General features: G+C 36.1%; 1 long non-coding RNA gene and 1 other non-coding gene across 3 annotated transcripts; one reads left to right on the forward strand and one right to left on the reverse strand.

Annotated features, from left to right (window-relative positions):
• Window positions 1–344: 344 nt before the first annotated feature.
• Window positions 345–4,863, reverse strand: LOC110805205 (uncharacterized). Of its 2 annotated transcripts, XR_002537923.2 has the most exons (3): window positions 4,065–4,581; window positions 3,127–3,243; window positions 345–674 (listed from the first exon to the last, which is right to left on the reverse strand). It is a non-coding gene; the product is annotated as an uncharacterized lncRNA (long non-coding RNA). The 2 variants fall into 2 exon arrangements; XR_002537922.2 differs by having other exon boundaries at window positions 3,127–4,863.
• LOC130468190 (U12 minor spliceosomal RNA) lies at window positions 4,387–4,546 on the forward strand. Its single transcript, XR_008928610.1, has one exon. It is a non-coding gene; the product is annotated as a U12 minor spliceosomal RNA (small nuclear RNA).
• Window positions 4,864–12,959: the final 8,096 nt, after the last annotated feature.

A 12,959-nucleotide genomic window follows, 5' to 3' on the forward strand; every position in this document is an offset into this window, starting at 1 on the left:
TGTCGTTGAACGTCTGTTAACTTGCATTGTTTCCGTCTCTTCACAACCGTTTCCATTGATTTTGCTTCTTTTTTATTTGTTGTTGTTGTCACGTTTATTTCATATTGCCTCTTGATATGCTTCCCTTGGGGAGATTTACTGGCCGGAGTTCCCCTAATTGTCCTCTTTCTCATTTGCATCCTTGAATGCCAAAGAGCAATTAGAAACAAGATTCTACAACATTTCCTATCCTAAATTCGTCATGCCTTCTTCAGAGATATACAACATGGATGCACTATTATCTCGAAGTCCGATTCATTTGAACAAAAGTTAGATGAAAGTAGACTGGATATCGAATAGATGTATTAGACAAAAATATTCATTACAACTTACATTATTGTACTCAAAAGTCACTCGAAAACATGATTTTCTTTACACTTATTTCCCCAACTTAGCCGTGTTCTCAAAGAATACTAATCATTACAGGACCTAGATTTACATGAAAAGCTTGAGCACAAGGGAAAAAATTGACAGCTAGACATCCAAATTCTATATGTCAGTCAGCTATTAAGAAGATTACAAGACCAGTTTGAAGGAAAGTAATATTCATATTGCTTAAGAGGCAGCTGTTGCGTTTCTTCCCATTTCCCGTTGTCTGGCACGCTCCATCTTTCGCTTCCGCCATTCTTCCGAAGCTATAGAAATAGAGTAAATTAGTGTAGCTACAAAACACAGATTGTATCTTTTGCTCACACAAATTTCTGAAGCCAAAACTCGATACATAAACAAGCAGAAAGTATCTGTTGCTATAAAACTTCATTTGCCAAGCATAAAATTAATAACAATAAAGAAAATTATAACTGCTGTTATAAGTTGATCTGCTTTAGTCAGAACATTTACACAATGCTCATACTTCCAAAGGTAGCAGCTGCAAAAGTGAATGAAACACTGAAACATCATACACTGCCTAAGGTTGAAGATTACAGAGGCAATCAAGTAGATGGGAAATAGTTGCATAAAGCTTTTGTACATGTACCATGTATTAGCAGACTAACAGCTGTTGCACCTTTTGTAATAGCTTACTTTTTAGTATGGATCATTTATTTCGAAAATGGTGTTATACGTTCAGCATGTCTTTGGTGATGGCTAGTACAAAGGAAAGAAGTTGCAGGTCAAACACAAATGGTTAGAGACTTGTATAATGAAAATAACAGAAGTGCAATTAGTATCATATAACTATATAAGAAGTTCTCAGGCTTATGGACTCACAGATATAGGAATGACAGACACAAGGATGTTCATAAAGGAGCTTGGATCTGCAACAAGATTTTGATACACTACATTATAGCTTCCAGTTGAAATTTATCCGTCCAATTTGGTGGATCAACTTCTTTTAACTGATCATCATCAATTGGGAATACTATTATGGTTCTTATATTAGACCCCCTCCCCACCAAAAACTAGGAATGCCTAGGATGAATGTATGATTATCGTGGATACAACTGGACTCCGAGCGCTGTTTTAAACCAACCATGAGCCATTTGATAGCCTCTCTGCTCACACCCGTAAAATTAATATAAGAAGAAAATTAACTAAAATATGTAGCTATTCAAAAGTTCAAATGACTCATGGAAATTGGAACCCCGTACGTGTTCAGACAGCCTTATAAGCTATTTGGTCAGAGTTGAAGATTACTCAATGTACTGATTGATAATTTCAAAAAGAGAGGAAATACTTGGCCTTGTCCCCAGCAGGAAGATTGGTTCTAGCAAATGGAATTCTTGGGTCTCTTTGAGCAAATGTGCTTTGAAACTGTGTTTCTGGTGCCTCAGGCTATCAAGAAAAGTACTAGCTAGTTCTATCATATGTAACTTTTTGGTGGTCTAAGTCTGGTAATAAGGCTAGGAGGACTGGAGTTACGGGACATTGATTTATTCAATAAAGTTCTCTTGGCAATATAGGCATTCCTGATTAATAAGAATAACTATCTAAAGTATCATATACTCCATCTACCTCAGATTAGTTTCAACACTTTCACTTTTTATTTGTCCTATACCCACTACAACTCAACTACCTTCTTTCACATCTAGTTTTCTATTAAGATAGTAATAGATTACCCAACCACAATTTGTCTCTTAAAACTTATGTGCCCTAATAAGTAATAACTGTTCAAATGGTTTCATAACTCCTATTCTCTTAAAGGCTTCTGTACGTAAAAGCATAGGATAGTGCAGGAATAAGGTTTACAAGCAAATTGGATCAGGTCCATCAGGTTTAAAGATTCTGATTTAACGTTCAAAGATCCTCGGATGGAAGAAATGAACTCAACTCTAATATGGAATTAATGGTTTCTATAAGGATTCATGTCAGTCATCCAGGGCAATTCTTTCCCTTCATAATCCTATTTATATAACGGATTATGGAGAGGTTGTGATTAAGTCAGTTTGTATTTATTTAATGGAGAGTCGGTGTCTGAAGCTTACGAAAAGGGGTCTTGACTCGGAAACACTTTTGGGCCTTGCCAGATTCTAACTAAGTGGAAACTGTTTATTTGGAGACTTATAGCAGTCAATGTTGGCTGAGGACGAACACTACTTAATTACTTATTGTGGAGGTTCGTCTCTTGGTATTAATATCACTGAGAAAAATACTACCCTAATTTGGGATTGGATTAATAACTTATAACAAGTTCCGGATTCATAGTTATGATAGTCTCCAAAATGGGATCTGTTACTCATAACTAAGAATGAGAACTACACTTATTGATCAATTTTTTAAGAAGAGAAGCGGAGGGCTCTGGCGCATAAAAAGAGGATGCAACATTCTTAGCCAATAGCAGGGTATCTTTATCAACTCGGGTTTCATACAGCTGTTGTGGATGGTTCACAGAAAAGAAGTAAGAGGAAATATTTGGCATGACATTAATGATCAAGCTTATTCTGCTAGGGATCAGGGTTTGTTCAGTCTCTTTGTTTCTTGTTTCTACTTGTTGTCCCAACAAAATTGTTATAAACAGCTCAATTTTTATGGTCCAACGTACTAAGAAACTGTAATACATTTTGGTCTGTAAACATTTGTCAGCATATAAATTAGACAGGTCTTAAACAAGCACAATAGATCAAGGAAAAGATAGATTCTTAAAGCTACCTTTTATGCTAGCTGCATCAGTAAAAGTGCGGGCATTGGTTAACCTCTTAGACAGATCGACTGCAGCAGTCTGCTTCGTCTCTGTATGTTGAACTGTCTCTGGCTCTGTATATCATTCTAGTTCCACGAAGGAGATTGTCATACTGCCGTCTCAAATAAAATAAATCTCATTTCAAAGAAATCTTATCATAAATGCAATAATGCACAATGACAAGACACAAGTGAATCAAATCCCATACTTGCATCAGATTTCCAAGAACATCAACATCAATATATGAAATATGACTGCTGGTAGCCCCAATTCCTATTTAATAACAATATAACTGCCATTTAATCCCAACCCTCAGACCAAATTTAAACAAAATGCATCAAAAGACTAATTGGAGAACTCTTTCAAAGACAAGTATGTTGACGAGGCCTTTATCACAGGAAGCACGCAATGTGCAGCTGAAACCCAATTCAAGAAAAAGTCATTCATGAAAACCCAACAAATTGATTCATGTGCAACAACGAAAGTTAAAAAGTAACGTTTTCCAACAAATTTATCATGAAAACCTGTTAAGTCAACCCCAAATAAAATCAATCAACAGATGATCTGCATTCTCTTTTATCATTCCAAAGTAAATTAAGACATAAAATTGACCAAAATACAAAATGCTGCTCACTTGACTACAGCAAAAGAAAACTCTTATAAATCAGATTTTCTAGATTTTGGGAAATCAACCATCATAACCCAGAAACTACAAAAGCTTTTACAAAATCACTTTGCACTTCTATTTTGAGGGCACCTCATCCGCTAATCCAGAACCTATTGGACTTCAACTGATACGGATTCGAGCAAAGTTTGTGGATGTGTACATATTTGCTAATTGATCTAAAACTGAAGATTGGATCTTTGATGTGGAAAATTGCTTAGTAAGATAGTTTAATTGGTTTACCTGAATTAGGATGATCTTGAAGAAATCTACGAGAAGAAGAGGAGGGAGTAAAAAAGCCCTGAAGCAAGAAAAGAGTAGTAACCAAATTCAACAAACAAATACACTTGTTTGCATTTTTAAATGAAAATCCCAATTTCCATGACTGGTATTGTTGTTGTGTCTCCATTTCTTTGCTTTTAGTTCTTTCATTCAGTCATTTGTTTTTGTTTTGGATGGAAAGAAATGAAGGGAGTTTTGTGTTTTATTTGTCCCATATCAGTCAAAACGTAAGAGGATGTTGATTTAGGGTTGTATAAGTAGGAGTTTTGACTGATAAAGCAAACTGCCTTAAACTAATGAGTAAGGAAAACAAAGCGGGCGGTGAGAACCGACCGCAGCGTCTATCAATATAAATTGGTGCGCAATTATTTTTGGAGGGGGTATAGGCTAGCCAAGCTGTGACGCTGCTTACTTTTGCAGAACTCGCTTGTGCAGGCCTCCCAAACCCACCCAATTCTATTTCTAAATTTGTCTTTTGTTGTAGACTATAGTGATTAGGGATTGTAATGAATACTATTATGTTGCCTGGATGATGCTGCAGTTGGATATTTAAAATTTGAGATTATTTTTTTAACTCAATATTTAAAATTCGTTTAATTTATTTTCTAAAGGACCTAAGTGATTCAAATTGATAAACACCAAATTAGATATAGGTGGAGCATTTCTATAGTTGATGCTTATAAACACTTATTATATGCTATTGCTATTAATTTGCGTTTTGTTCGTTTCTATGCTACTCCTATTAATTTGCAAAAAGTGAGTAAAGTCGTAAAGTCTTAATAGTGTTTAGAACGCTTTGCATTAAATGTGTTTTATTGGGTGAATTAATTAAGTTCCTTAACTCATTGTGTTGGTACGAGTTGTAGTTGCTCGTTTCTTAAGTACATCTTGAGTTAGGATATGACTATATGAAATATTTCTTTAGCCGATCGAGATTGGCGAGGTTTCCAAATTCTGCCCCATCAATTTCAACTAGTTTTGCTGCACCACATGACATGATGGTTTTTAAGATGTAGGGTCCGGTCCAGTTGGGTCGGAATTTTCCTCTCGGGTTCATGGATGGTGCACATACCTCTTTAAGTACAAAATTGCCTTCTTTCATGTTCCGAGGTTTGATCATTTTGTTAAATTGCCTCGAAATGCGTTTCTGGTATACCTGCACATGTTAAGCATTGAAGCAAATTTAGCTAGTGCGTCCGCAAACTGGTTGTCATCTCTTGGTAAGTACGTATATTTGATTTTCTCGAATTTCTCAACTATTTGGTCTAGATGAGCTTGGTACATTGGGAGACTAGTACACATGACTTTCCATCTCTTTGATATATGATTTATAGTCAGAGATGAATTGCCGAATGTAACACCCTAATAATTCCTTGATTTTTATAAAACATTTTCCAACTTAAAACAAAGGAATTACCAAGATATTACCGCCACCGTGATAACAACAAAGGCTATTTACCAGAACTACGCAGCGGAAATAAACTAACTTTCAAAACGTATTAAATAGTTAATGGTCATAAAACAACTTGGAACCATCAAGACCCAAAAACCAACATTAAATAGTTTAGAAAATCCATTAAATAAGTTTCAAACCATAATAGCAATAGTCATGACCATAATTTAGGAATAGAGTTTATAAATGCGAAAGATGAAAAAGTCACTCATCACTATTCCCATGATAACTTCTCCCGCAAGTTATCTCTACCAACCTGCTTATTGAAATCTACTCCCCAACAATGCAAATGCAATGATGGATCATCATAGGGTCATTAAGGCAAAGGCCATGACCGAAAGACATGAAGCACGAAGTCAGCGAAGGCTGAGTACGAACAAGCTAGAAATGAAATCCTAGTCTAACATGCTTCACTCAACAATAAAGACAATCCACATGCAAAAGTCATTAAAGTAAATCAATTAATCATGAAGACATACTTAGGACTTGACACGACTCTTAACTCATTGATTAATAAGAATTTAGCTTCGAACGGGTAAAATAGATTAACAAAAACCCACTGAGGGAAACAAGACCACTGAGGGAAACTGAGGGTGTTGGGAGCCCACCAAACACCAAATAATATAGAGTCGGGCTTTCTACCGATAGTCGGGCCATACCGACGGAATTCCTGCGCATTTAATAAGCGAATAACCAAAAGAATGAAACAACGTCTTGTTGTTAGGTTATGATACATATGAATAAACATAAATCATGCGGAAAAACCATAATGCCAGGAAACATATTATTTACACATAATCATATAGCATAATTTAGATGCATACACTTTGTAGCGTGCCCTCCTAGCTGCGCACGAACCGAACAAGAACAAGTCTTTAGGACTTCAAGTGTCGTCCCTCCGTAGATAGTCCACAGCACGTCCGGATCCGCCTTAAGATTGACCAACTAGAATCGCCCTTAAGGTACTATAATTTTCGGGTATTATAGGGCAATGATATGACTGAATTTTGCTCTAAAAAATGACACTTTGAATACTTGAAAAAACTCGTTATAAATTGTGAACCTAGGCCACATATTTATAGGGGTATGGAAAGAGAATTGGAATCCTACTAGGATACGAATTAATTAAATTAGAATCCTAGTCAAACTCTTATTTAATTAATTTATCTTTTAGGATTAGGAATTTAATCATTAAACAAATCCTATACGCTTTAGGTATCGTATGTGAACACAAACACACACGCACACACAGCAGCCCACGAGGGGCGCCATGCGCGCGCGCGCACAGCCCGAGCAACACAGCCCAATTGCCACGGAGCCCACGACTGCCGCAGCCTTGGGCGCGCGCTGGGCCTGCCTTGCGGTGGGCCTGGCACTGCCTTGGCTGTTCGTGTGGTGTGCTGGCTTGCTGGGCGATGGCCCGGCTTCGTGCTGGGCCTTCATCTGGCAGGCCTCGTCCGATGCTAATTCGTACGATACGCTTCCAATTAAATTCCCGATTCCGGAATTTATTTCCGATACGAACAATATTTAATATTTTAGATTCCGGAATTAATTTTCGTTTCGAACAAATATTTAATATTTCCGTTTCCGGAATTATTTTCCGATTCCGATAATATTCCCGATTCCGATAATATTTCCGATTCAGACAATATTTCCGTTTCCGGCAATATTTCCGATTCCGGCAATATTTCCATTTCCATTAATATTTTCCGATACGTACCATGTTTCCGTTTCCGGCAACATCTACGACTTGGATAATATTTATATTTCCGATACGATCCATATTTCTGTTTCCGGCAATATCATCGTTTCCGGAGTATTCATTTGCTTGCCTTTGACGATCTCAGCTCCCACTGGAACAAGATCCGTCGATTCCGAATATCCATAGATGGAGTATTTAATGCCATTAAATACTTGATCCGTTTACGTACTATTTGTGTGACCCTACGGGTTCAGTCAAGAGTAAGCTGTGGATTAATATAATTAATTCCACTTGAGCTGAAGTGGCCTCTAGCTAGGCATTCATCTCACTTGATCTCACTGAATTATTAACTTGTTAATTAATACTGAACCGCATTTATTAGACTTAATATTATATGCATACTTGGACCAAGGGCACTATTTCCTTCAGTCTCCCACTTGTCCTTAGGGACAAGTGTGCATTTCCTAATTCCTTTGTCGCTCGATGCTTGCTCTTGAACATAAGGTAAGAGTTGTCATCCTTATTATGTCCAAAGGTGTTTCTCGGTTTCAGAGTTCAACTGATCAAATAAACAGATAATCATAGCCTATGATTCATCCGAGCACGGCCATGCATTTTACAGTTTCTAGCTCTCCGAGTGGCCTTGTACAACTTTTAAGCATCTCATCCCGATTTATGGGAGGACAATCCCAATCTTGCGATCTTGAGATTAGACTTCGTTTGATAGGTGATTACCTGAGCGTTTCCTTTATAGCCTCCTTTTACGGTGCGACGGTTGGTCAACGTCAAAGTAACCAGTTCTCAAACAAGTAATCTCAAATCACTGAGGTATTGATGATTTAGTGTCTAATAATTTTAATGAAATTTACTTATGACAGATTTTCATCTCTTACAGTAAAGTTTCATAGGTCTGTCCGATACTAGTCTTCCCAAAGTAAGTATCTATGCAAATGATTACGACATTGCCATGTCCACATAGTTCAAGAAACAGAACTACTAGTCATCTTGCATTCTAGTCGTCTAACGTTTTCAATGCGTCCATCTTTATAGAAAACTCCGACCAGGGACCATTTTCAACTTTTGACATTCAAGTTCACTTGATAGACATTTCTTAGTCACAGGACTGGTCTTGACAGTCTATCTTGAATATTTCGTCAAATTTGAAGGGACTCATCATTTAATACTAAACCAAGATTAAATGGAATATGAAAATACATTTCATATATGATAAATGTTCAACCCTAATGTTTTACGTACAACCATGGGCCTCAAACCCATCTTTAAAACAGGTCATGGAATTCAAAGCTATGCTTGATTTCCAGTGCTACAACGTGAGTGTTGCTTCTCACTTGTTGCATAGGTTTAGTTTATCATGCTTTGCCAATCTTAATATCCTTTTCATCGAATGTTCTTCGAGATATGATGATAAGATCTTTTGAGTTTGTTTATTATGTGATCTAGTCTTTTTTACTTTGATAGTGGTTCTACGCATTTTGCAATGAAGAACCATCAAGTCAGCAGACATGTGATCCACCCCAGGTCAGTGAAGAACTCTTTAACGTAAACAACCCTGTTTAATTGCTTCTTAGGCAATAAGTACTTTTACTTCAACTGTATAGGTTGCTAGTGATGCTTTGTTTGGATTCACCTATCCAAGCAGTTCATAGATATGTGGAAGACTTTTCCAGCTGTATCTTAGAACATAGAAATTAATATTTAATTTCCCACGCAACAACTCATGGTCTCCAATCCATGTTGCCATTTCAAATCACAATGCTCTAAAGCTCGTCCTTGCCAATGGTTAACTCCAAAGGGATCTTGCTTGATCCTTTACCAGTGTTTATGCGTGTAGCATCAATATTTAGCATATCTTTATTTCCTTGAATCAAGAACTATTACTATGTACCTTTTCAAGTACCATAAGTTTTTCTTGATCTCAATCTAGTTGATCTTTACTTAGATCAATAGAGATTGGTATGTGTTCGTCATGCCTAAAGCCATACGATACATTTTTGGCGATCCTCACATTATATCATACATGATAAATTCTTTTGCAGAATAATTCCCAATTGAATTCTATTCATGTAACTTTAGCTCATTTAGTTTCAGTAGATACTAAATCCAGCTAAATTCTTTGACATATAATATAGGTGAAAAATCTCATTAGATTCCTTGATGTTTAACTTAGTAAATGCTTATACATAGTTCAAACATTCACTACTTAGATTTATTCACATGGGTCGAATATCTCCAATGGAGCCTTTCGTGTTTGATTTAGTAAATGCCATTACTTAATCCAAAACAATAATATAAGATCTTTGTAAATAGATCTTAATACCCAGTATGCACTAAGTTTCGCCTTGGTCCGTCATTGATGAATAATTTCAAATCTAAGTCATTAGCATTTGAATGTTATTTCACAATAGAGAGATATGTGTGTGATACACATAGGACCAATTAAGTTTTATGTACTCCCACTAAACTTCTTATATATCTATAAGAATCATGTACATTTTATGAAACTAAAATACTTATTAGCTTCACTAAAATACAATTCCAATTCCCAATTGCTTGCTTAAATCTGTACTTAGATTTCATAAGCTAGCATTCATTTCAAGCATTATTTGGATCCACAAATCCTATGACATGCTATGTACATAGTTTTCTTCCAACATTTGATTGAGGAATACGTTTTGTCATCCAATTGTCATATGTACCAATATGCAATCATTGCTTGATTTATAGACTTGAGCATTACGATTATGCATGAGGCATCAACACAATCCACGCCGTGAATTTGCTTGTTACCTTCAGCAACTAATCTAGCTTTGTGTGTGAACACAATTCCACGTTTGATGGTTTTTTTTAAAACAAACTTGCAACCAATAGGTGTGAAACTATTCTTGCAAATCAACAAAATTTCAATTTTGTCATCAAAACATTTAGTATGTTATATGGCCTCTAACCATTTAAAACTTTTGAGTCTATATATGGTCTCTAACCATTTTAGGGAATCTGGGTTCGTCATAGCTTTCTTACAAGTCACAAACTTATTAATCTATATGATAATAGTTTGACTGCAAGTTGTAGGTTTCTTCACTATCTAATAGAAGAATCGCATAGCTTCAGTGACCTGAACTCCATGATTCTTCACTATCTAATAGAAGAATCTCATAGTTTCAATGACTTGAACTCTATGCCTACTTGGGTATAGAACATCGATCAAACAATAGAATATCAACAGCCACTTGAAAGTCCTTTGAATATTCTGTTCTCCTTGAAGCACTTGTAAAGTCTTCTAAGAGATGTCTATTCTTTAAAGCCACTTCTAAAGTCCTTAAGAATATGTGTTCGGATTTTCTGAAGAACTTTGAAAAGCCTCCAGAATCTCCGTTTATGTTTGTTGTTCGCCTCGAAGACTTTCGAGGTCTATCTTCTCCCACTTGTCATTTTGGAAACGAATCTCCAAAAGGACATTATTTCGAGCAAACAAACATTATGTTCTCAAAATTCGTGGTAGAAACAATACCCTTGTGTCTCATTTGAATAAATCACAATGAAACATATATCTATACTTGGGCCTTAGTTTGTTGAAAACACTAAGCTCCCACTGAGTTTAGCAACTCTTTAGATATATAATTATGAAAAGATATTCTGAAATTACTTTTCAATAGCTTTGACGAATTTGGTTTAGTTTGGTGGTAGTTGAGCATTTTGTTTTAGAAATTATAGGAAAAGTCTTTATGATTCATCATTGATCGAATCAAGTACTAATTGACTTCGATCATTCCAACTTAGATATGCAACATCTTATGGAGCTAGATCGTGAAATTACAACACACAATCTTTGATGATCATTCTTGGTCTTAAGTATTCATCAACATGATCTAACCTAGATCTTTATGATTTCTTGCCAAGTGGATTTTATACTTCTGAATCTTTGAACTAGCCAAACAGATTCAAACTTATATCATATTGAGTAAATAAACCAATATTCACTCAAATTTAGGTGAAATAATAAAGTCATAAAATCTCTCTTTAGCTTTGAACTCTATTGTCTAGGTGTTCTAACAATAGTTCATATCTTTTGTTACTTTCAACAAATAAGACTAGCTTGTCTTGAATTGATCTAGAAATCAATCAACTTTCAAAGTCCATCGAAATAGAGCTTATGAATGTTAACTTGTTGATATGGTCTAAGCAACAATGTCAAAGATATTTTTTTTTTTTTAAGCAAGAGAGAAATATATTAATTGGATCAAACAATTACACCTTAAGCCAATTCCAAGACATACAAACCAACTAGGTTGGACTCTATGCCCTTGAAATCAGCAAACACAAAGCTAAACAAGCTCTAAAACACAACCAGAATGCCTAAAAGGCTATTACAAATTTGTGAACCATTCACTATCTCTCTTTCTTACATGCTTTGGCAGAACAACCTGAATTCTACTCTTGACCATTTGCTTCAAATCCTTCATACTCTGACTGACAGTGGGAATGTAATTATCCCAAAAACTTGTGTTTCTACACCTCCAGATCAGGTAGACAGCAGCACCAACAGCTGCAAAATACACCTGCTTCCTGAACTTTGAAGCTTTACTTTGTCCAGCTTTCCTGACTAACTGAACCAAATTACCATGAATAGAGAAACCTATCCACTGATGTACTGCTATAATAATTTGCTTACTATACTGGCACTGAAAGAAGAGATGCTGATGAGTCTCATCATCCAAGCCACAAATCAAGCAACTAGCAGATTGACTAATGCCTATCTTTGCTAGTTTGTCTGTAGTCTGAAGCTTTGATTGAACAGCCAACCAGCAAATGAATCTATGTTTTGGAACATTCAGCCTATTCCAAACCATTTTGTCCCAATGCACCCTTGGCTTGTCCCCTAGGAGTTTCTCATACACTTGTTTCACTGAATAATGAGGCATGTTCTCAAAATCTGCACAAGTAAAGAACTGTTTGAGCTGCTCCTTTGTATTGCACACTTGCTTCCAGTACCAGCTAGCAGTAGAACCAGGCTGATACTCCCACCAATCCCCATCCTTTAAGTAGACTGAATTGATCCATCTAATCCACACATTATCCTGCTTCTTGACTAAAGCCCAAACATATTTCCCCATAAAGGCAATATTCCACTTCTGAACATCTCTAAACCCCAACCCCCAGTGTGCTTGTCACTACAGACTTTATCCCAAGCTATGTTGCTTGGTTTATGACTGAAAGCATGACCACTCCATAGGAAGGCTCTGCAGATCTTCACTATATCTTGAAGAACACCTTTTGGAAGCACATAAATTTGTGCCCAATACATGTGCAAACTCAGTAAAACTGAATTAACAAGCTGCATTCTTGCTGTATAGGATAAATTCCTAGAACTCCAAATTTTGTTGAATATTTTGTTTCAACTAGGTTTCTTACTAGGTTCAAATCAACCCTTTAATTTAATTTATGTTGAATATTTTGTTTCAACTAGATGATCTTACCAGAAGCTTCTAAAGTTCTTTAAGCATCGATCTATTCGAATGTCTAGGGACTAGACTCATTCGAGAATTAAATGGACAAAGATATTAGGTTGTTAACCATTGGTAAGGCTGAGCGTTTAAACTCAATGCTTTATGATCTCAAAACTACATTGTATTTTGAATTCACAAGCACCAATCGGTTCGCCATTCGAATTTGATACTCG

This window comes from Spinacia oleracea, chromosome 2 (genome assembly GCF_020520425.1).
Source record: "Spinacia oleracea cultivar Varoflay chromosome 2, BTI_SOV_V1, whole genome shotgun sequence".
Taxonomy (NCBI): domain Eukaryota; kingdom Viridiplantae; phylum Streptophyta; class Magnoliopsida; order Caryophyllales; family Amaranthaceae; genus Spinacia; species Spinacia oleracea.